Here is a 25128-nt window from a genome sequence, read left to right as displayed (position 1 = left end):
GTCATTTACCAAACAATAGAAAAAATAATAAAGATAAATTATTCAGACGTAACAACCCAACACAAGGGCTCATCAGGAGAATACACTGGCCTATATAGGGTTTCGCCACTTTAAATTCTCAACCCAGCCAAGTGTTGTGGCTACCACAGAATATCCATGGCATCCCCGTGTCAGGTATCACCCCCAAAATACATGCCTATGAAAGAAAAAAAACAGCAAATGTAAAACAACCAAGTAACACCAAAACAAGCTTATCCTGTTAATATATCTCTCTTTTTAGCAACAAGAGGTAAACTAAATATAATAAATTTTACCAAATCACAAATATTAAAACATTGCAAAAAAACTCAATGAACTAAACAAATATAGAATTCATCTTTACCATGTGGCTAATTTTTAAGAAAATCCGCTCAATTAGAAACACAATTCAAAATAAATTGCCCTGCAACAACATTTTTCGAACCTCCAAAATTAGTTGAAAATTTCCTTAAGTATTTCTAGATAATTCTTTTGATATTTATTTAAAAGTTCGTTATAATGAAAACTAAATTTTTTAAATTGCCAAGTAAATTTATTTATTTAGTTGTTTCCCCCACATATTGTTGGCAGCATTTATTACATTCTAATAGGTAAATTACATTGGTTGTTCTACAATTAACATTACCACGTAACTTGCATGCAAAATTTTTATTATACAATGTACTCTTAACAGAAGTCCGTGGGACAAAATGATCTTTGCAAAGAAAACAACAACTCTTACACTTACTAACTTTCAAAAAATCGTTTCGAGTTCCGAGGCTAATATTTGTGTTTTGTTGCATAAAAAGTTACTGAAAATAAATCCAAAAAAACCAACATCCAAATCAAAATCCAACAATCAAAGTCCAAAAAACATGCCAAGGTCAATAGGTCAATAAATACATAAACAAAAACATGAAAGAACATGAAATTTGCATAAGTGCCATCTCACCAATAATTAACAATATCAGGTTAAAAACCTGGAGCAGGGTAAAGGTCTGTCGGGGAGAAAACTAAAAAAATTTTCTCCACCAGCACTGGATCCAACCTGGAATAATATCATGAAAAGAGAAATCACCAATGCAACAGCACAAATAAAAGAAAAAAAAAAGAGACATAGAAGGAGAAAAGGAAGACTGTTTTCCTAAATTAGCGATTAATATAGACCAGCACTTGAATGAGGCCTTAACCCTACTCATCCATACAATCACATAGGTCAAACAGCATAGCCATACACAATCAACCATAAAGAATAATCTATAGACAGGCAGTCATGTCGTCAATAAGTATAAGTCGTCATTTACCAAACAATACACAAAATAATAACGACAAATTATTCAGAGGCAACAGCCCAACACAAGGGCTCATCAGGAGAATACACTGGCCTATATAGGGTTTCGCCACTTTAAATTCTCTACCCAGCCAAGTGCTGTGGCTACCACAGAATATCCATGGCATCCCCGTGTCAGGTATCACTCCCAAAATACATGCCTATGAAAGAAAAAAAAACAGCAAATGTAAAACAACCAAGTAACACCAAAACAAGCTTATCCTGTTAATATATCCCTCTTTTTAACAACAATAGGTCAACTATATATAATAAATTTTACCAAATCAGAAATATTAACACATTGCAAAAAAACCTGAATGAACTAAACAATTATAGAATTCATCTTTAACAGGTGGCTAATATTAAAAAAAAATCCGCTCAATTAGAAACACAATTCAAAATAAATGGCGCTGCAACAACATTTCTCGAACCTCCGAAATTAGTTGAAAATTTCTTTAAGTATTTCTAAATAATTCTTTTGATATTTATTTAAAAGTTCGTTATAATGAAAACTAAATTTTTTAAATTGCCAAGTTAATTTATTTGCCGAAAAACCTCTTGATATCAATTTTTGGCTTAAGATTTTACATCTATTTTTAAAATCAATATAATTACTACAAATCCTTGCATAACGAATTAACTGTGAGAAAAACGCTGAATATGTGATATTTGAGTGTATATTACTTTCAGAGAATGGGAAACTAATCACTTCAAAATCAAAATCATCCGTTTTATTATACATTTTAGAACTTAATTTATTATTATCACAAATATTAATATTTAAATATAAGAAATGATCTTCATGACCAGCGCCATTACTAGGTTCAAGAATAATCTCTGATGGATATATATTTTTAGAAATATCAATGAAATCCTTACAATGTAAGACCAAAATATCATCTAAATATCTTTTATTATTTGACAAAACATGTTTTAAATTATTTGGATTATTCTTATCCATCATATATTTATATTCTAGTTGACTTAAAAACAAGTCAGCTATAAATGGGCTAGCATTCCCCCCCATTGGAATTCCCACAATTTGCTTGTACAAATCATCACCGAATCTTATATAAGTATTGTATAAAACAATTTCTAGTAACTCAAAAATCATATCCAAGCAGTGACATCTCAAGTTAACTGTAGTATTAAAGCAATTTGTCCAAATAGCTTTTTTATTATAAGTGTCTATTTTTAAGAACCTTTTTTAGATAAGAGGAAAGATTTCTTGATAACAGTTTTTAAATTATCAAACACTACCTTAAGTGATAAATTAGTATACATTGTTGCAAAATCGAAAGACTCAATTCTTTTAGCTGAAACCAATGTTAAAGAATCTATCACCTGCAGTGAATTATTAACACTCCAATATGGATTAAAATTCGAAAATTTTTTAATACCAGAACAATAGGTTTTAAGTTTATTTACAATTTCCTTTAAAAAAAAAGAGAGGTCAGTAGCAGCAATGCGGGTTGGACATTTAGCTGCTCCAGCAATAAACCGTGGTTTAGGGGGATTCTTATGAAATTTTACAGTCCAATATAGGAAAGGGAACTTTTTATCATTGTCATTTATTTTAATATTAAAATTTTTAAAAATTATTTCTTCAGTCTTTTCAATTAAATTCTCATCCTCTATATTTACCTTTTCGTAAACATTAGTTATGCATAACTCCATTTTTAAGATATCACAATACAGCTTCTGACAAATTATGGCAAAATTATTATTAGCTTTATCCACTGGCACAATTACAAATTCATTCTTTAGATTAGCAATTGCTTGTTTAATCTTCGCATTATAAAATAATGATTTAGTGTTACTGTTTTTTAAGTTAGAATATATTTTATTTCTTATTCTACTAATAATTAAATTCTTCCAACTTTGAAAACTCTCTTTATTTTTATTCTCTTTCTTACACCACTTATCAATAAATAAATCAAAATCATTTTCCAAGCCATCAAGAACACTCGATGGTTTCAGATGATGAGAAAGACCGAAATTAGCCCCTTTATTCATTATAATTTGAAGATCATCTTGCTTTATTATTGACAAGTCCCCTGTTATAACATGTTTGTAAGTAGGATTTACAAATGGGCCAAGTTGCTTACAATTACAAACCGGTTTCCAATTTATATCACTATCTAATCTTTTTAGTATTAAATTATAATTAAAAATAATTTGCCCAATAGTTTTTGAAAATTTATAAGTTAAAACTGGACTATCATTATAATTCAAATTACTAGGAAGGGCCTGTTTCACATGCCGCTGATTTAAAATTTCTGGTAAATTAATATCTTCAATCTGCTTACAAGTATAATTAATAGGTAAATATAATCTGTTATCCTTATTACTAATCTTATATATATATATAATTTTTTTAACCATTTTTCCAATTGGATACCAATCTGTATTCAGATCTATACCGCATTTTTCTAATGATTGCCCTCGAGCTTTTTTGATTGTGATTGCTAATCGAATATTTCCTGTGTCCCCGTCGTCATTTATATACCCCACCCCCCTGTGCCCTTCCGGCGTCCCCGTTGTAGTTGTGTCCCAGTGGCCTGGTCATCATTTGTGTCCCGGTGTCTCGGTCTGTAATTTGTCTTTGAGTGTCCCAGTAGTCATTTATATTCCCCGTGTTTTGGTCGTCATTTGTGTCCCAGTGGGACAAATTTTACACATAGTCCTGATTTGAACACATATACTCAAGCTATAATCATCGACTGGGCTTTACCTGAATGCCAGGCGATAATTTTGACGGTGCTCTTGTGATTAATCGGCACGCTTTCTTTTGGCATTATATCTTTGAGCCGCAAGCCTGTTTTCACATCGTTCTTGCAATTCCTCGGCACGATTTCCTTCGGCATTATCTCTTTGAGCCGCAAGCCTGTTTTCAGGTTGTTCTTGTGATTCCTCCGCACGCTTTCTTTTCTTACTTTCTCTTTTAGCCACAAGCCTTTTGGAATTAACTCCTTGAGCTTCTTCCTCGGCTGATTCTTCTGCCCTTGTAGGATTTATACTAAAATTTCTCTTTGAATTAACTCTTTGAGCAGCTTCTTTGCCTGTTTCTTCTGCCATTGTAGGATTTAAACTGAAATTTCTCTTTGAATCACCCTCGTATATACTTCAGGCGATAATACATGCATTGCTTTTGTAATATAGCAACATGCTTTCTATTTTTACCTTCTCTATCAGCTGCAAGCCTGGTTTCGCATTGCTCTGGTAGTTCCTCGAAACGCCTTCTTTTTTGACTTTCTCTGTCAACTACAAGTCTGGTGTTGCGTTGCTCTCGTGGTTCCTCGACACGCCTTCGTTGACGTAAATTGCACATTCCTAATCTGGCCCTTTCTCTTTGAACCGCAAGCCTGTTTTCTCCGTTTTTCTGTTATTTTATTTCAGTTTCTGTTTTTTTTTAATTTGTATTCTTTATTAGTTTTTTTCTCTTTTTTATTTTTTATTGTTTTTTAAGTTTTTATGCTTTTTTTTTAGTTTTTTACCTTTTAGTTTTTTTTCTCTTTTTTTATTTTCTTTTTTTTCAATTTTTCAGTTTTTCCTCATTTATTGTTTTTTGTTTTTTGTTTTTTTTGTTTTTTTTTTCTTTTTTAGTTTTTTCTTTTTCTTTTTTTTATTTTCTTATTTTTTCAGTATTTTAGTTTTTCTTTTTTTCTTATTTTTCTTTTTGGTTATTTTTTCTTTTTTAGTTTTTTTCTTCTTTATACTTTTTTCTTTTTTAGCATTTTCAGTTTTTTCGTTTTTTGTTTTTTTTTTCTTTTTAGTTTTTTTTCAATTTTTTACCTTATTTTAGTTTTTTAACGTGTAACGGTGTAACAGTAAAGATTATTTTGTATTTTCTTATGGGTTTTTTCTTTTTAGGTTTTTTCTTTTAATTTTTTTCAGTTTTTTTAGTTTAGTATTTTTAGTTTTTCAACTTTTTTTAGTTTTCTTTTGTTTATCTTTTTTCTTTTTAGTTTTTTAGTTTTTATCCTTTTTTCTTTTCAGTTTTTATAGTTTTTTACCTTTAAAAGTTTTTTTATTTTTCTCCTCTTTTTTAGTTTTCTTTTTCTTCTTTATTTTTGGTTTTTTCTCCTATCTTGGTTTTTTTTTTTTTTAGTTTTTTCTTAGTTTTTAGTTTTTCCTTTTGTTTTTCTTTTTTTAGTTTCTTATATTTTAGTTTTCTTTATTATTTTTTTCTTTTTTGGTTTTATCATAATTATTTTTTATTTTTTAGTTTATTTCTTTTTTACCTTTTTCAGTTTTTGTTTTTTTCGTTTTTTCTTTTTGTGTGCGTGACGTCATCTGCGTACAAACAAACACACATTTGCGGACAAACACAAAACATGGACAAACACACAAACTTGCAACTTATTTTTATATATATAGATAAATATCTATATATATATATATATATATATAAAATAAGTTGTATGCATGTTTGTTTTTTGTATGTTTTTTGTAAAAATAGGGTTTGCATATGACGTATATTTATATATATAAAAATAAGTTGTTTGTGTGTGTGTGTGTGTCGATTGACGTCATGTTTGTGTGTCGAATGACGTCATTATAAGGATTGAGCTGTATGCGTCATGAAGTTGTTTGTTGACTGACGTCATGTTTGTCAACTGATGAAATTACATACCGGGACACCGGGACACAAATGACGAGCGGGACACAGGGGATATAAATGACGACCGGGAACCTCAAAGAGAAATTACAGACTGGGACACAAATCACGACCGGGACACAGGGAATATAAATGACGACCGGGACACAGGGACACAACTACAACGGGGATGCCGGGGGCACTGGCGGGATATATAAATGATGACCGGGACACAGGGATTGTTCGAATAGAAATTACAGACCGGGATACCAAGACACAGGGAATATAAATGACGACCGGGACACTCAAAAAGAAATTACAAACTGGGACACCGGGACACAAATAACGACCGGGACACAGGGAATATAAATGACGACCGGGACACAGGGACACATCATTAGAATAATGAGGTATAGGTCTGAATACGCATTGTTTTTCCCATGGACAATTATATGTTGCATGTTCAAGAGTCAGTAATCCTGACAATCTATATATATATATATATATATATATATATATATATATATATATATATATATATATATATATATATATATATCGTGAAAAGAGAAATCACCAATGCAATAGCACAAAAAACAAGAAAAAAAAGAGAGATAGAAGGAGAAAAGGAAGACTGTTTTCCTAAATTTATGATTAATATAGACCAGCACTTGAATCAGGCCTTAACCCTACTCATCCATACAATCACATAGGTCAAGCAACATAGCCATACACAATCAACCATAAAGAATAATCCATGGACAGGCAGTCATGTCGTCAATAAGTATAAGTCGTCATTTACAAAACAATAGAAAAAATAATAAAGACAAATAATTCAGAGGCAACAACCCAACACAAGGGCTCATCAGGAGAATACACTGGCCTATATAGGGTTTCGCCACTTTAAATTCTCTACCCAGCCAAGTGTTGTGGCTACCACAGAATATCCATGGCATCCCCGTGTCAGGTATCACTCCCAAAGTACATGCCTATGAAAGAGAAAAAAAAACAGCAAATGTAAAACAACAAAGTAACACCAAAACAAGCTTATCCTGTTAATATATCCCTCTTTTTAGCAACAATAGGTAAACTAAATATAATAAATTTTACCAAATCACAAATATTAACACATTGCAAAAAACCTGAATGAACTAAACAATTATAGAATTCATCTTTACCATGTGGCTAATTTTTAAAAGAAATCCGCTCAATTAGAAACACAATTCAAAATAAATGGCGCTGCAACAACATTTCTCGAACCTCTGAAATTAGTTGAAAATTTCTTTAAGTATTTCTAGATAATTCTTTTGATATTTATTTAAAAGTTCGTTATAATGAAAACTAAATTTTATTAAATTGCCAAGTTAATTTATTTGCAGAGAAACCTCTTGATATCAATTTTTGGCTTAAGATTTTACATCTATTTTTAAATTCAATATAATTACTACAAATCCTTGCATAACGAAGTAACTGTGAGAAAAACGTTGAATATGTGATATTTGAGTGTATATTACTTTCAGGGAATGGGAAACTAATCACTTCAAAATCAAAATCATCCGTTTTATTATACACTTTAAAACTTAATTTATTATTATCACAAATATTAATATTTAAATCTAAGAAATGATCTTCATGACCAGCGCCATGACTAGGTTCAAGAATAAGCTCTGATGTATATATATTTTTAGAAATATCAATGAAATCCTTACAATTTAAGACCAAAATATCATCTAAATATCTTTTATTAATTTACAAAACATGTTTTAAATTAATTGGACTATTCTTATTCATCATATATTTATATTCTAGTTGACTTAAAAACAAGTCAGCTATAAATGGGCTGGCATTCCCCCCCCCCCCTTGGGAATTCCCACAATTTGCTTGTACAAATCACCACCAAATCTTCTATAAGTATTGTATAAAACAAATTCTAATAACTCAAAAATCATATCCAAGCTGTAACATCTCAAGTTAACTGTAGTATTAAAGCAATTTGTCCATATAGCTTTTTTATTATAAGTGTCTATTTTTAAGAACCTTTTACTAGATAAGAGGAAAGATTTCTTGATAACAGTTTTTAAATTATCAAACACTACATTAATTGATAAATTAGTATACATTGTCGCAAAATCGAAAGATTTTACTAGATAAGAGGAAAGATTTCTTGATAACAGTTTTTAAATTATCAAACACTACATTAATTGATAAATTAGTATACATTGTCGCAAAATCGAAAGACTCAATTCTTTTAGCTGAAACCATTGTTAAAGAATCTATCACCTGCAGTGAATTATTAACACTCCAATATGGATTAAAATTCGAAAATTTTTTAATACCAGAACAATAGGTTTTAAGTTTATTTACAATTTCCTTTAAAATCCTTTAAATCCTTATTTATGACATCCTCCCAACCCAGACAAGGACGACCTGCTTTCCATGTAGCCCCAGACGGTTGGCCAAAAAGAACAATCTTTGGTAATCTGTCATCCTTCATCCGCAGAACGTGGCCTAGCCATCTCAACCTTTCTTTCATTATAGCCCCAAAATTTATACATGAGCATAAAAATTACTCACGAATAGAAATTCGATATAAATCGAAACTAGAATTTTAAAAACCTTTGCATCATTACTTCAAGAATTTCAGAAGAATCTGGTAAAAAGTAAAATATATTAGTTTGACAGTAATTCAACTAATTGAATTAATTTAGCTATTTCATTTATTACAATCATCGATGTGTTTTTATAGGTATATTTTTCATGGGTGATAGTATCAAACTAGCAGTCACCGATTATCGGAGGAGAACTAAGTCCTTGCTCCCTTTGTAACTAAAAAGAATATTTCGCTACTGTGAAGTACTGATTCTAAGTACTTCTATACTACAAAAATAACTATGGCCGGAATAAAACCAAAATGTTATCAAGCAAACATTCCAGATTGATAATTGACTTAAAAAATACTAAAGGATATTCAAATAGCCTCCTGGTTTCAGATTACATTCTGCTACTTTGTTGCTGATTTGTTCCTAAACATAATTTGTTTCAAATAAAATGAAAGACCAATTTGGCCGTCCATGGGAAATCCTTATTTTCTCGGTTTTCACTGTATATTTTTAAAAACATTTGTAGTGTGGCAATATAAGCTTTATGGTTCCAAGAGAAGGCGGTAAATTTTTCCAGGTGACAACGATAAGGCGTCGGTTCTTTTTTAATTCAGCTGGTATGTCTTTTTGAATTGCTAATAAGCCAGGCATTTTTGAATTCCATTGGGAAAATTTCAAAGAAGCAAAATATTCAAAGCCACAGCAGAATAAATGGAATCACACTGCAGATCTGCCAGCAAATAATGCAGCAAATGTCTCATAGTTAGATCTTCCTTGGAAGTGGGAGGCTAGAAAGCAATAAGCAAAGGACTATTATTCTCAAATGCTTTTCCCTCCATTCCAGTCTAGGGACTTGTCCATAATTTATCACCAAATGAAAGTTAAATATTATCTTTTAATTTTTGTTCTTTCGGTCATTGCATCACTCTCTGCTTACATTGCCATCAATCGTGAAATACTATGCATACTAAGTTTGAATAGCTATCTTCTGAAAGTGATTCCAAGATTTTAAAGAAATCTTGCCAGCTTGCAAAAATCCAAGAAAATTCTTGGGCTTTTATTAACCACTATCTCTTCCTTCGAAAAGAATCAACAATTCTTAAATATATTATTAACATCTAAAAAATAAGATAATCTATTGATTTCTGGGCGGCTTATACCAGCCACAATAGCTGTCTTACAAACCATCCTTTAGAGATGGAAGGGCCTTTCTGGTGGTCCGTATAACTTGCTACATAGAAGAAAAGTATTTAGCAACAAAATATTTCCAATGGTAAATTTTTACTAATATGCAAACATCCAATTCAAATAATATTTTTCCAGTCAGAGAAGCAATATTTTTATGTTTGATCCATGTAGAATTCCTAAGATCGCTTTGATTATGAATAACAAAATTAAGCAAATTGTGAAGGACAAAAATGAAAATATTTCTAGCCAGTGAAATTAAGCATTTATATATATATCTATATATATAAAAATAAGTTGTCTGTGTGTGGATCTGTGGATCTGTGGATCAGGTGACGTCATGTTTCAGCTGACGTCATGAAATTAGTTGCCATCATTTTTGCTTTGAAGGTGACGTCATTCAAGTTATATAAGACATATGTTCGCGTAGAATTCTATTAATGTTTAAGTTTACAATGACTGATGAAGATGCTCAAAGAGTCTATGCCAAAAAACTTGCTGCTGATAGAGAAAGTCAGAAAAGAAAGCGTGCCGAGGAACTACCAGAGCAACGCGAAAGCAGACTTGCTGCTAAAAGAGAAAGTGAAAAAAGAAGGCGTGCCGAGGAATCAAAAGACCAGCAGGGAAACAGGCTTGAGGCTGATAGAGAAAGAAAGAACAGAAAGCATGCCGAGGAACTACCAGAGCAACGCAGAAGCAGACTTGCTGCTAAAAGAGAAAGTGAAAAAAGAAGGCGTGCCGAGGAATTACAAGAACAGCAAGAAATCAGGCTTGCTGCTGATAGAGAAAGTAAGAAAAGAAAGCGTGCCGAGGAATCACAAGAACAGCAAGAAATCAGGCTTGCTGCTGATAGAGAAAGCAAGAAAAGAAAGCGTGCCGAGGAATTACAAGAACAGCAAGAAATCAGGCTTGCTGCTGATAGAGAAAGTAAGAAAAGAAAGCGTGCCGAGGAATCAGAGCAATCTGAAAGTTATCGCCTGGCATTCAGGTACAACCCAGTCGATGATTATAGCTTGAGTAGATGTGTTCAAATCGGGACAATGTCTAAAATTTGTCCCTATTGCAAGGCCTTGAAATTCAATGGTGAAACAATGGGAATGTGTTGCGCCTCAGGAAAAGTTAAACTTCCTCTATTGGCTGCACCACCAGAGCCATTGAAGACTTTCCTTACTGGAACTACGTCAGAATCTAAGCGTTTTTTGTCAAAAATCAGACAATACAACTCATGTTTCCGAATGACGTCGTTTGGAGCCCAAATCGAAAATCCAGATCAATTTATGTCTACTTTCAAAGTAAAAGAGCAAATTTATCATAAAGCAGGGTCCCTTCTACCATTCTCAGGCGAGAATCATAAATTTTTACAATTGTACTTCATCAGTGATAGAAATTCTGAATTGAATGCACGTTGCGAAATTTCTCCCAACGTTGAAAGGACAATCGTTTCCCAATTGCAACATCTTTTCCACGAAAATAATAATTTAGTGCGTCTGTTCCAAACAGCCATCGATTTGATGCCTACTGATACTCATAAAATTGTTATTTCCGCTGACAAAACGCCTCCTGGCCAACATGTGCGTAGATACAATGCTCCGACTATCGACGAAGTGGCAATCGTTATGGTCGGTGATCAGTTTTTACCTCGAGATATTATTCTACATAAGCGAAACGCTAAGTTGTTAAGAATTGCTGAAACTCATCGATGCTACGATGCCCTACAATATCCTATCATTTTTTGGGAAGGAGCCGACGGCTATCACTTTAATATTCAATTGATGAATCCAGCCACTAACAAAGAAATGAATAAGAAATGCAGTGCAATGCATTATTATTCCTAATAGACCGGGAGACCGGGATACAAATGACGACCGGGACACAGGGAATATAAATGACGACCGGGACACAGGGACACAACTACAACGGGGACGCCGGGGGGCACAGGGGGACATAAATGACGACCGGGACACCGGGACAGGGAATGGTCGATTAGCAATCACCATCAACAAAGCTCAAGGGCAATCATTAGAATCATGAGGTATAGATCTGAACACGGATTGTTTTCCCATGGACCATTATATGTTGCATGTTCAAGAGTCGGTAAACCTGACAATCTATTTATATGCACAGACAATGGGACAGCAAAGAATGTTGTATATTCGCAAGTTTTACGTAGTTAAAAACATATATATATATATATATATATATATATATATATATATATATATATATATATATATATATATATATATATATATATATATATATATATATATAAATATATATATATATATATATATATATAAATAAGTTGTCTGTCTGTCTGTGGATCAGGTGACGTCATGTTTCTGTGTTGACTGACGTCATGAAATTAGTTGTCGTCATTTTTGCTATGACGGTGACGTCATTAATGGTATTTAAGACATACGTTCACGGAAAAGTGTTTAATTGTAAAATGACTGAAGAACCTACAATGGCAACAGCCGAAGAAGCTGCCCAAAGAGTCTATGCCAAAAAACTTGCTGCTGATAGAGAAAGTAAGAAAAGAAAGCGTGCCGAGGAATCACAAGAACAGCAAGAAAACAGGCTTGCGGCTAAAGAACGCAAAACCGCGCAGTTAGATGAAAATCCGCCTGGAAAGCGAGAGTCAAAACATATCAAAGGCCGACACAGAGGGAATATAAATGACGACCAGGAACCTCAAAGAAAAATTACAGACTGGGACACCCGGACACAAATCACGACCAGGAACATAAATGACGACCGGGACGCAGGGACAAAACTACAACGGGGACGCCGGGGGCACAGGCGGGATATACAATTGACGACTGAGACACAGGGATCGTTTGAATAGAAATTACAGACCGGGACACCGGGACACAAATGACGACCGGGACACTGGGACACAGGGAATATAAATGACGACCGGGACACTCAAAGATAAAATACAAACTGGGACACCAGGACACAAATGACGACCGGGAAACAGGGAATATAAATGCTATTTATATGCACAGACAATGGGACAGCAAAGAATGTTGTATATTCGCATGTTTTACGTAGTTAAAAAAATATATTTATATCTATCTCTATTCACAGGTGGGACACAGGGACACAGCTACAATGGCGCGTAACTAATATGGCGCGTAACGACTTACGCGCGCGGGGGGGCTTGGGGGGGGGGGGGGCGTTGGGGTGGCGCAAAGCGCCACCCCAACAGCTATTATATATATATATATATATATATATATATATCTATATATATATATATATATATATATATATATATATATATATATATATACATACATATATATATATATATATATATATATATATATATATATATATATATATATATATATATATATCTTCTATATATATAAAAATAAGTTGTGTGTGTGCGTGTGTGTGTGTCAAGTGACGTCATGTTTGTGTGTCGACTGACGTCATGAAGTTAGTTGTTGTCATTTTTGTTATGACGATGACGTCATTAAAAGTAGTCAGTTGTCGTCATGTTTTTTATGACGGTGACGTCATTAAAGGTATTTAAGACATTCGTTCACGGAGAAATCTATTAATGTTTAACTGTAAAATAACTGATGAACCTACAATGGCAACAGCCGAGGAAGAGGCTCAAAGAGTCTAAGCCAAAACACCTGCTGCTGATAGAGAAAGTAAGAAAAGAAAGCGTGCCAAGGAAGAGGAACTACCAGAGCAGCGCAAAACCAGACTTGCTGCTAAAAGAGAAAGTGAAAAAAGAAGGCATGCCAAGGAACTACCAGAGCAACGCGAAACCAGACTTGCTGCTAAAAGAGAAAGTGTAAAAAGAAGGCGTGCCGAGGAACTACCAAAACAACGCGAAAATAGACTTGCTGCTAAAAGAGAAAGTGAAAAAGAAGACGTGCCGAGGAACTACCAGAGCAACATGAATCCAGACTTGCTGCTAAAAGAGAAAGTGAAAAAAAGAAGGCGTGCAGAGGAATCACAAGAACAGCAAGAAATCAGGCTTGCTGCTGATAGAGAAAGTAAGAAAAGAATGCGTGCCGAGGAATCAGAGCAACCTGAAAGTTGTTGCCTGGCATTAAGTTAAACCCCAATTGATGATTATAGCTTGAGTAGATGTGTTTAGATTAGGACTATGTCTAAAATTTGTCCCTATTGCAAGGCCTTGAAATTCAATGGTGAAACAATGGGAATGTGTTGCGCATCAGGGAAAGTTAAACTTCCTCTATTGGCTGAACCACCAGAGCCATTGAAGACTTTGCTTACTGGAACTACGTCAGAATCTAAGCGTTTTTTTATCACAGATCAGAAAATATAACTCATGTTTCCAAATGGCGTCGTTTGGACCCCAAATCGAAAATCCAGATCAATTTATGTCTACTTTCAAAGTAAAATGGCAAATTTATCATAGAACAGGGTCCCTTCTACCATTCTCAGGCGAGAATCATAAATTTTTACAATTGTACTTCATCAGTGATAGAAATTCTGAATTGAATGCACGTTGCAAAATTTCTCCCAACGTTGAAAGGACAATTGTTTGCCAATTGCAACATCTTTTCCATGAAAATAACAATTTAGGGCGTCTGTTATAAACAACTATCGATTTGATGCCTACTGACACGCATCGAATTATTATTTCCGCTGACGAAACACCTCCTGGCCAACATGTGCGTAGATACAATGCTCCAACTATCGACGAAGTGGCAATCGTTATAGTCGGTGATCAGTTTTTACTTCGAGATATTGTTCTTCATAAGCGAAACACTCAGTTGTTAAGAATTGCTGAAACTCATCGATGCTATGATGCCCTACAATATCCTATCATTTTTTGGGATGGAGCCGGCGGCTGTCACTTTAATATTAAATTGATGAATCAAGCCACTAACAAAGAAATGAATAGGAAATGTAGTGCACTGCATTATTATTCCTATAGTCTAATGACTCGGCAGGATGAAGTCAATTATATTTTAAAATGCCTTCAATTGTTTCACCAATACGTCGTTGTATGTATGCTAAAATTGAATCAGAACGTTTGCTATATATCCGCCTGAATCAGACCATGCTCCGCTCGGAACAATACATTCATTTGCGAGATGCAGTTGTAAATGAAGGTAATACCACAAACGTTGGAAGATTAACGATTTTACCTTCGTCATATGCCGGCAGTCCCCGTCATATGCATGAATATGCTTAAGATGCTATTGCATATGTTCGTCTCTATGGTCGTCCAGATTTATTTATTACATTTACATGTAATCAATCTTGGGACGACATACAGCAGCTTTTACTTCAAGGACAATCGGCGGTTCATAGACATGAAATTACGGCCCGTGTCTTCCGGCAAAAGTTGAAATCACTGATAAACTACATAGTAAAACTTGAAGTGTTTGGGTCAGTGCGATGCTGGATGTGCTCACTGGAATGGCATAAACGAGGTTTGCCACACGCACATATACTAATCTGGCTACATAATAAAATTACTTCGAACGAAATTGATGATGTGATTTTGCGCTAAAATACCTGATGAAAATGTCGATAAGGGGATATATGACATTGTTCTTAAAAATATGATACATGGACCTTGCGGTGCACTGAACGAAATTCACCATGCTTGGCCAAAGGAAGGTGCACAAAGCAAAATCCTCGACTTTTAGTATCCAACACAATTACTGGCAATGATGATTACCCACAATATAGAAGAAGATCATCTGAATGGCGGTAAATAAGCCATAAAAAAGAAGCTTAACTGTACCACCATCGAAGTAGATAACCAGTGGGTTGTTCCATATTCCCCATTATTATCAAAAACATTTAATGCACACATAAACGTTGAATACTGTAACTCCGGAAAGGAAGTCAAATACATATGTAAATACGTCAACAAAGGCAGTGACATGGCAGTTTTTGGCTTGCAGTTCGAAATCAAAGATATCGACGAAATCGTACAATATCAGGCTGGAAGATACATAAGCAGTAATGAAGCTGTTTGGCGAATTCTTTCATTTCGGATACATGAACGTAGTCCAGCTGTTTTTCACTTAGCGGTACATTTACAGAATGGTCAACGTGTTTATTTCTCGGAAACCAACGTGCAACAGAGAGCCCTGAATCCACTGGATACAAAGTTAACTGCTTTCTTTTCGCTTTGCAAAAATGATTCTTTTGCAAAAAAACTGCTGTATACTGAAGCGCCTTCCTATTACACGTGGAAAACTAAAAATAAAGTATTTGAACTTCGCAAACAGGGTAAGTCAGTCGACGGCCAACCTACCATCTTCAAAGATACCACGATAGGAAGACACTACACCGTTCACCCCAATCAAAATGAATGCTTCTTTTTATGCCTGCTTTTGGTGAATGTACCCGGTCCGATATCTTTTGAGTATTTGAGAACTGTAAACGGTACTATACATGAAACTTACCGTAGTGCATGCCAAGCTATGAATTAATTGGAGAATGATCAACACTGGGATAACTGCATCAATGACGCGTGCGAAACGTCAACTCTAAGTCAAATTCGTGCATTGTTTGGCATCATTTTAACAACATGCTCTCCATCAGCTCCTACAGAGTTATGGGAAAAATATAAATCAAAAATGTCCGAAGATATATTCCATCGAAAACGGTTAGAGACGTCAGGTATGACTTTGATTTTACATCAGAAATGTATAACTACACTTTAGTTATTATAGAAGATTTGTGCGTATGTATGGCAAACAAACCTCTTCAGGATTTGGGAATGCCTTCACCTAATCGTATCGCTGCTGTTTCGATATGTGTAGAATTAGATCGTGAACAAAGCTACAGTACGAGTGATCTATTGTCGTATGTAAAAAATAACATTTCCAAGTTAACGCCGGAACAAAAAGACATTTATGATGCGATAATGCATTGTGTCGATAACAACGTTGGAGAAATTTTCTTTTTGGATGCACCAGGAGGTACTGGTAAAACGTTTGTGATGAAACTGATTCTGGCATCAATTCGATCAAAAAATAATATAGCGTTGGCAATTGCGTCGTCCGAAATAGCCGCAACGTTGCTGCCTGGTGGAAGAACTGCTCATTCCGCTTTGAAATTGCCTCTGAATTTGCATACTACAGAAACTCTCACGTGCAATATTTTCAAATCATCTGGGATGGGTAAAGTATTGCAGCAATGCAAACTTATTATTTGGGACGAGTGCACAATGGCACACAAAAAATCGCTCGAGGCTCAGGATCAATGTTTGAAAGATTTGCGAGGGAATTTGAAACCCTTTGGCAGCACATTAATATTGCTTTCGGGAGATTTCAGGCAAATATTACCTATAATACCTAGATCAACCCCTGCAGACGAAATGAATGCTTGCCTGAAAAATTCTAATTTATGGGCACACGTAAAAACATTAAAATTAACTACAAATATGCTTGTCCGATAGGAAAACGATGACTCTGGTCAAACATTTTCAGATCAATTGCTGGCAATTGGAAACGGAAAGCTCCCAGTAGACTCAATTTCAGGACGTATACAACTACCTGCTGAATTCTGTAATTTAGTGACGTCCAAAAATGAATTGATTGAAAGTGTATTTTCGAATATTCTAAACAATTATAAAAATAATAAATGACTAAGTGAAAGAGCGATTCTTGCACCCAAAATATAGACGTCTACGAAATCAACAATATTGTTTTGACCGAGATTCGAGACCAAGCAGTCCTTTACAAGTCAGTCGACACAGTTTTGGAACGAAATGAAGTGGTTAATTATCCTTCTGAATATTTTGAGATTCCTTTACTTTTAGACACGATCGTGCTTCAAGCAAGTTTCTACAAAAAAGTAATTGTGGTAACAGTGCTAAAGAAAATTGCGAGAATATTTTTCAAGAATAGAAATTGCAAACTTGACCAAAAGTGTTTCCATAATCAGACAGCTATTATCACGCTATAATCACACAGCTATATATAGCTATTATAGCTATAATAACTATTAGCAGCTATAATAGCTGCTATAATATATGCTATAATGTATGCTATAATATATATGCTATTATGCTATAATATATAATATATATAGCAGCTATAATAGCTATATATAGATATAAATGCTATTACAGCTATAATCACACAGCTATAATCAGCTATTCCAAAACTGTGGCAAAACGAGACCTTGGTGACGAATCTAAATATTTGGATGAATAAAATGTTAATTGATTTTAGAGAATATCAGCACCTATGACAAGGGAAAGATTCATTGTTATCAATATAACACAAAAATTTAAAAAATTAATTTAATATCTACCTTTAATTTTATCAATTAATCATAAAATTGACTAAATTTCAATAACGGTGTAGAGAAGTAAATGATTAAGAAAGTTTTGCCAAAGGCCTTTTGCAAGTTCAGGATCTTATATCGTTTGCTTTCATGTATTCTCATTCTAATTACTTTTTTTTTTTTGAAGGTGAATATTGACATAATAAGAAAATAATATTTTGTGACCTTGCCAATTCTTGTTGATGTGGAAAATGATTCTGACTGCAATGACTATATTATCAAAAAGGTTTTCAATATGTGTGACATTAAAACTCAGTAGAAGTACTTTATTTTATATTCGAATACAAATGTTAGCTTACTATTTGTTCTAGGCAATAAAGAAGTATTCTAATGCACAGAATTTTCAACAAGAAAGTTATTTATTTTTTCGGCTAATTACATTGTGTGTCTGAATATCCTGCATGTTTCTTATGGATGTTGTGTAAAGTTTGAATGGGTAGGAGTAGAGGCGTGTGAATTTTACAATAGAAGGGGTAGAATAGGATAAAGTTGAAAGGGGGCATAAAATTAAGGTAAATGCAAATTAAAGAGCTTATTGTATTAAAATGTGCAAAACTAAGGAGAAACCGTAGCCTACCCTCTTAAAATTTAGATACTCAGTGGACCATCTTTTTCGCATTTACTTATGTTTATTATTTTTGCCTTTATTAGAATATATGCCTTTTCTGTTTTTGGCCTAACTTGAGAAAATACTGCGATAATTGAAGCAACTCATAAGAGCACCTCTGTTTTACGTAATTCACAAAACACGACTGAGTTATGTCAGTTGTATCTTCTTTGAAAGAAAAATTTCTAATTTTGGAGCCTGAATTTATACTCCCTCCATCCCAGTAAGATTTTGCTGAGCTCTATGCCCTACTCAATTTTCTTCTAATATGTTTTTCTGACGCTGAATGCTAATGAAATATACCAATTTGAGTACTTCTCCCTCTAGATTTTGCATAATGGGGAGGGGTAAAATATAGCTGGTCTGCATTCCTAATTTACTGGGCAAAATTATTCTGCATATTATGTGCTACATAATATGCAGAATAAGAATTGTTTTCTAACTTCACAGTGTCCAAATACAAAATACTGTTCAAAGCCAAAACTAAGGAGACCTAATACTTCCTAGGGGAGGGGGCAGTCACCTATAAAACTATGGATAACTTTAGTACTCAAGAAGTTGCCAAACCGACCATATTTCTGTTCTGTTTGAGGTTGACTTGATGTGTGACTTGAGGTTGGGTCAAGTCATTAGAATTCAAGGGTCTGCGCTTTAATGGTATAAATGTATCGAAGAAAGATTCTTTCGGTTCGAGTGAAAACTAAAATTGATGGGAAAGTAGGCACTGAAAGTCATGGTGTAGCACTCAAATTCTGGCAATTGTAGCATTTAGGAACTGACCTTGGTGGCAACACTGCGCTTAATACTTATAAATTCCCTTTTCAGCTAATATTTCGAGTCAATACAGAGAAAAAAATTTCAATTTTGGGTGGGTAAGTTAAAAACTGTAAAAAGAATAGTTAACAGTACTTTAGTATATTTTTTTCTTTTTTTTCTAAATACGTGGCGTCAGGTATAACTGAATATCTTATTTGTCGCCAGTCTTTTATCCTCGTTTTTCTATGACTATTATATTTTCGTTTAATTAAAAGTGTAAACACAGAGACTCTTAGGGATACCTTCCTAAGCAAGATCGTTCTAGATCGAAGTCAACACGTTTCGAGTGCAACGTCGGATGAAGCTGTTTTTCAGGTACTCTACTCTCGGCTTGCCAGCCTCGAGATAATTGTACCAATTTGCTAGCGCCTGAACGTTTTGGGAAACGTTTTCGAAACTTTAAACCTTAACTTGAACTTTAAAAGTTTCATTAACTTTAACTTTAAAAAATGAAACCTGTGCAAACCTGTTTATGAACCCCGAGAGGATGTAAGAAATGCATTCCATGACATGCTCACCACCTAAAAGATGATCACAAGCTCGAATAGTTCACAATAGTTGTCTTAAAGTTGAAATGTCTCTAGTTGATCCATTTGATTCCTAATTGCTTCATATTAAATGCTTTACATTGCGGCAGAAGAATCAAAGCAGTAGTAAAGTAGTAAACTCAAAGTAGTAACGCAAAATAGATTAAAAAAGTGTCTTTCTTTACGCCAAGGGACGTTCGTTCCCTTGGTACCAGAAGATATAAAGTTTGGGGCCTTCTTTAAAATACTGTCTGTATAGATCTTCCTTGGGAAGCACACATAGCTGAAAAGGGAAACCAAAAATTTTTTCTCCACAATGGGGAGTTTTCGCCGCTTCTTTCCCCCTGTGAGGAGGAACGACCCAACTAATTAGCATATATTTTCACGTTATTTTTATAATCACATATTTGCCATAACATCGTCTTAAAAATATAATTTGTCATAGCCGAGTTAAATGGGCAAGCATATTCTGGCATTCAAATGTAACAGTTGGTAATGAAAATTATGTGGAGTGACCTTATACTTTAAAGAAGACAATACTTATTTGGAAATGTGATTTTTATTCATAATATCAACAAACAAACAGGAAAGAAAACCATATTTTCTAAAATTACTGAATCTTAAATTAATGAAATGCAGATTGACAGTTTAATATATATTGATACTTATTCATGAAGTTTTTAAAATTGTGTATTTATTAACTTATAAGAGAAAGCGCTTAAAATGTATATTATTTTCATTCAAGTATAAGTGACATTCTGATCTTTATACGGCATAGGGAGTGTTAGCCCTACTCCTGTTTTCTGTAGTTTCAGATTGTTTTAAGTTTAACTTCATTATTTATTGCAATTTTCTTTCGTCTTGGCTGTCTTTATTTAAAAATTAATAATAAAAAAAAAACGTTTTACAAAGAAAAGTAAAGACAAAATTAAACTAAGATCAGTTGGAATAAAAACTGATAGCAATTCAAACTCAAAACGACCAGAAATTACTACTAAAGAATAAATGAAACCCAAAACGAACAAAAATTAAATAAACAATCATGGCAAATAAACATACAAATGAATAAATGAATTAATAAAACGAGTAAAACTTGAATTAAATATGCAAATCAAGCTTAAAACCAACAAAATCACTACAAACAAGAGTTTAGCTGCTGCTCCCGTCCCACACTGTAAAAATCTAAAATCTACTGCGTCATTGGCACTTTACTGAAAACTATTAGAGTCTTGGAAAGAACTAATAAAATTACACTGAATTTTCGTGAATAATCATATTAATTGCTAAAAACTCACCAGTTCAAGATTTGACTTCATAGTAATTTTCACTTTTTTTTCAATGTTTAATTATGTGTAAAAGAAAATATTTGTAACATAATTTGTTTTCAGTAAAGCGCAAATTATACAAATTACTTATACTTTTACAATTAGAGAATGGGACTGTAGCCAAACTCTTAGTTGTAGTGATTTTTGTTCGTTTTAAGCTTGATTTGCATGTTCAATTTAAGATTTATCTATATTAGTATGGGTTGTATGTTTGGTTCATATGATTTTTTATTTTATTTCTGTTCGTTTTGGGTTTCATTTATTCTATATTAGTTCAAAAAAGTTTCACTTTCTGACCCTTTTGAGTTTTTATAAAACCTTTATAGGTTTTTAATTCCGCTGATTGTAACCTGCATAACTTACAACTCTTTCCCACCGGGCTGGGGTGGGTTGAACTATGGAGGCATAATTATTCAGCCTTTGGACTTTTTTAACCAAATGGCTATCTAAAAATTTAAATGGATACCTTCGAGGAAAAGGGATAAGGGAGGTGGAGACTTGTTGCCCTTTGATTCCTTTCGAATTTAAACATGAACTAGAAGTTTCAATTTCCAATTTAAGGACCACTCCCCGCTCGAAGCTAATACAACCACCCCTTTCTAAAAAAACATTGTATGTTAACAACGGACAACTTTTAAAATTTGCATCCCTTGTCCCTTTTCAAAATATAAGTTAAAATTTTTTTAAATTTTGAAATATTTTGAAAAAATTGAAAATTTTAATCGGATACATTTGGGGAAACAAGCGTATCAAGGGCGGAGGGGTGTTTGGTTACAATATGATTACTGTTGACTCTTAAAAAGGGCTAGGAAATTTAGATTTCTAATCGAATGAGTCACCTCCAAAGTTTATACGACCACGCCTTCCATTAACACTTTATATGTTAACGATGGGTAACTAGCATAATTTATAGCACTTTCCCCGAGGGCTGGAGGTGGCACGAGCTTCAAACCCGGAACAATAATCATTTGATATTTGAACTATTTTGAACAGAATTGCTATATAAAATATCGATCTGATATATTTGGAGAAAAGAGAGTATAGAGGGGGTGGGGTGCTAGTGGCCCATTGATCACTTTTGTCTCTTAAATAGATCTAGAACTTTCAATTTTTAATCAAATAAGCTTCCTCCAAAATTAATATGACCCCCACTTCCTGTCACAGAACGTATTTTATTTTTCCCCTACAGCACGAATAGTTACGCAATACCAGATCACGCATCATTCTTGAAATTTTTGGAGACATACCAAGGAATTCTCGAAAACCAGTTTGCGCATTCTAGAAATGATGAAAAAAAGTGTTAGCAACTCTAATATTACATCGGGATAGGGCTCTAATCGTATGAATTAGAGGATACTACTTTCAACTTAATTCCCATAAGCATTTCTAGGATACCGCAGAAACAGTTTTGACTTTAAACGTACATAATGTCTTTCGATTTTGCTCAACATTCTTTTGTACGTTTTGAAAGTCTTAAATTAACCCATTTAGTGATTCCTGAGATATTAAAGATAGTTTTACGACCCTCCGAATGCACAAAGTGTCTTTTGATTTACATTGATATCACCCTGAACATGCCCTGAAAATTTCAACTAAACACCTTTAGACAGTTTCTGCCTATCTGCAGAATATTGCAGATAAGCCCCTTTCGCAATCTGGATGCACATACTTCATATTTTAATTTAATTCCACATTACCCAAAACATGCCTTGAAAGTTTCTAATTAATTCAATTAGCAGTTCCTTAGATGTCACAGCTATGCTCCATGACAACCTTGGATCCAGGCATTGTGAGGAAGAACTCCTCAAAATTCCATTTAAGTTTCATACAATCTTAGGCCTAGTAATAATAGCAATACTAATAGCATGCACATAGCGCCTTTGGCTATTTCATCATCCCGTCAACATTCCCCGAAAGAAAAAAAAAGGAAAAAAGTAAAGTTCAGTGGGTCTGCATGCCTATATGTTATGTACAATTATTCTGCATATAATGTAGTAGGAATTGTTTTCTAATTTCACACTGCCCAAATACTTTACTCTCCCCCCCCCCCTTGTGTGCAAATATATAGCCCGAATTATATATTTTCCGTCTCTTCTGTCTGTGTTCTTTGTCTTGTGTCACGCTATGCTGAAAGAAACTAATAATATTCTCTCAAATTTTCACCTTCACAGACTTAAACTAATGGTACTAGTATTGCATAAGTAGTAGTGGTAGTAGGAGAAGTAGTAATGGTGTATTATTAATAGCAGTAACAGAAACAACAGCAGTATTAATAACAGTTGTAGAATGGACATGTTGCCTTTTGGTTAGTTGAACACCCCCCTAATGATACCTCTGAAGTTTCATCTTGATACGGTAACCCGTTCCGGAAATATTGCTGATGTGCCCCTTTGACCCCTTCTTGAGGCCCTTTACATTTTATTTCTCTTAACCTTACAAGTAGTCACAATGGAAGTTATAGTTGTAGCACTTTAGCAGCAGAAGCGGTGGTAGTAATGGTAGAAGTAGCATGCAAATATTATATAGTTCGTTACCATGAATCGTTTGATATAGACCCAAATGCCTTCACCAAGCTTTCAACTAAAATGACAAATGAAACTTACAAGAAATATTGTTCCGTGTAAATATCAGCTAAATTAAGTAGTTCAACGCATCCATGAACATTGGCAAATGCTCTAATTCCAAGGCAGTTGAAGGATGAAGCTGGGGAGCAAGGAATTCACAACACTCGTCTCTTACATCGTTTAACTGCAGTAAATTGGCAGCTGGCAGTAGTGTCAGAAAAAGTAAATAAAAAATTCTTTTGTTAATAATCATTATCTTGAAAAATGTCGACAGCAATGTCTTTGCAAGCAATTAAAAAAAACGTAATTTGCATATAAAATAATTTTTTTTTGGCTAAATGGCTTCCTCATAATTTTCATCGAACGATTTTGGGAAAAAGGAGCGGGGAATAGGCCTAGTTATCCTGCAATTTTTTGGTTATTCAAAAAAAGCAACTAGAACTTTTAACTTTTCCGAACGTTTTTATTAGTAAAAATATACGTAACTTGCGAATTAACTTAAGTAACGAATTTCTACAACAACAAAAGAGAGAATAATGAGGACTTTTTTCCCAAGACAGTGAACCAACAAAACCTATTTGAATATTTCGGCCCTATATCTAAGGGCCGTCTTCAGCAAAGGAAAAAATAAAAAACAATAAAACACTTACAATAAAAGTTCTCAGTTAAAAATCCATTTTTTATTTTAAAATAGCCTTGGCATCATTACTTCTTAACGAAAAGTTCAGCCAAGACTGTCTGATAAAAGCTAACATTTTACAAGATAAAAAGGTTCATTCATTTCACTAACTGTATTTATTAAAAATTGGATTGATTTCTTATTGCGATATTTGCCTTCTCTGCAGCTAATCTGATAGTTCTTTTGATATTGGGCTTGTTTTTGTTCATTCCTATTTTTGTTTTATTTTGAATTAGATTATTTTCTATAATTAATTTTGTGTACATAGGGTTGAGTGTGTATTCACCCAAGTCTCTATTTAGGGATTTATTATTATTTAAGTTTCGTTTGATTTCGATTGCCTCACGGACAGTTTGTTTGATTCCTAGGTCATTGCTAATTAGAATTGTTTCGTCAAATAGAACATAATGGTTTGGATTTTCAAAAATATGACTACTTAAAGCTGAATCGAAAGATATAGAGTTATTTTTAGATTTTAACGCTTTTTCAATACTTTCTTTGTGTTGCTGTAATCTTGTTCCTAAATTTTGGTGGGTTCGACCAATGTAATAATTTCCACAACTA

The sequence above is a fragment of the Artemia franciscana genome, chromosome 20 (genome assembly GCF_032884065.1).
Source record: "Artemia franciscana chromosome 20, ASM3288406v1, whole genome shotgun sequence".
Lineage (NCBI taxonomy): Eukaryota > Metazoa > Arthropoda > Branchiopoda > Anostraca > Artemiidae > Artemia > Artemia franciscana.
The sequence above is the reverse complement of the archived record's forward strand: the minus strand, read 5'-3'. Positions refer to the sequence as shown.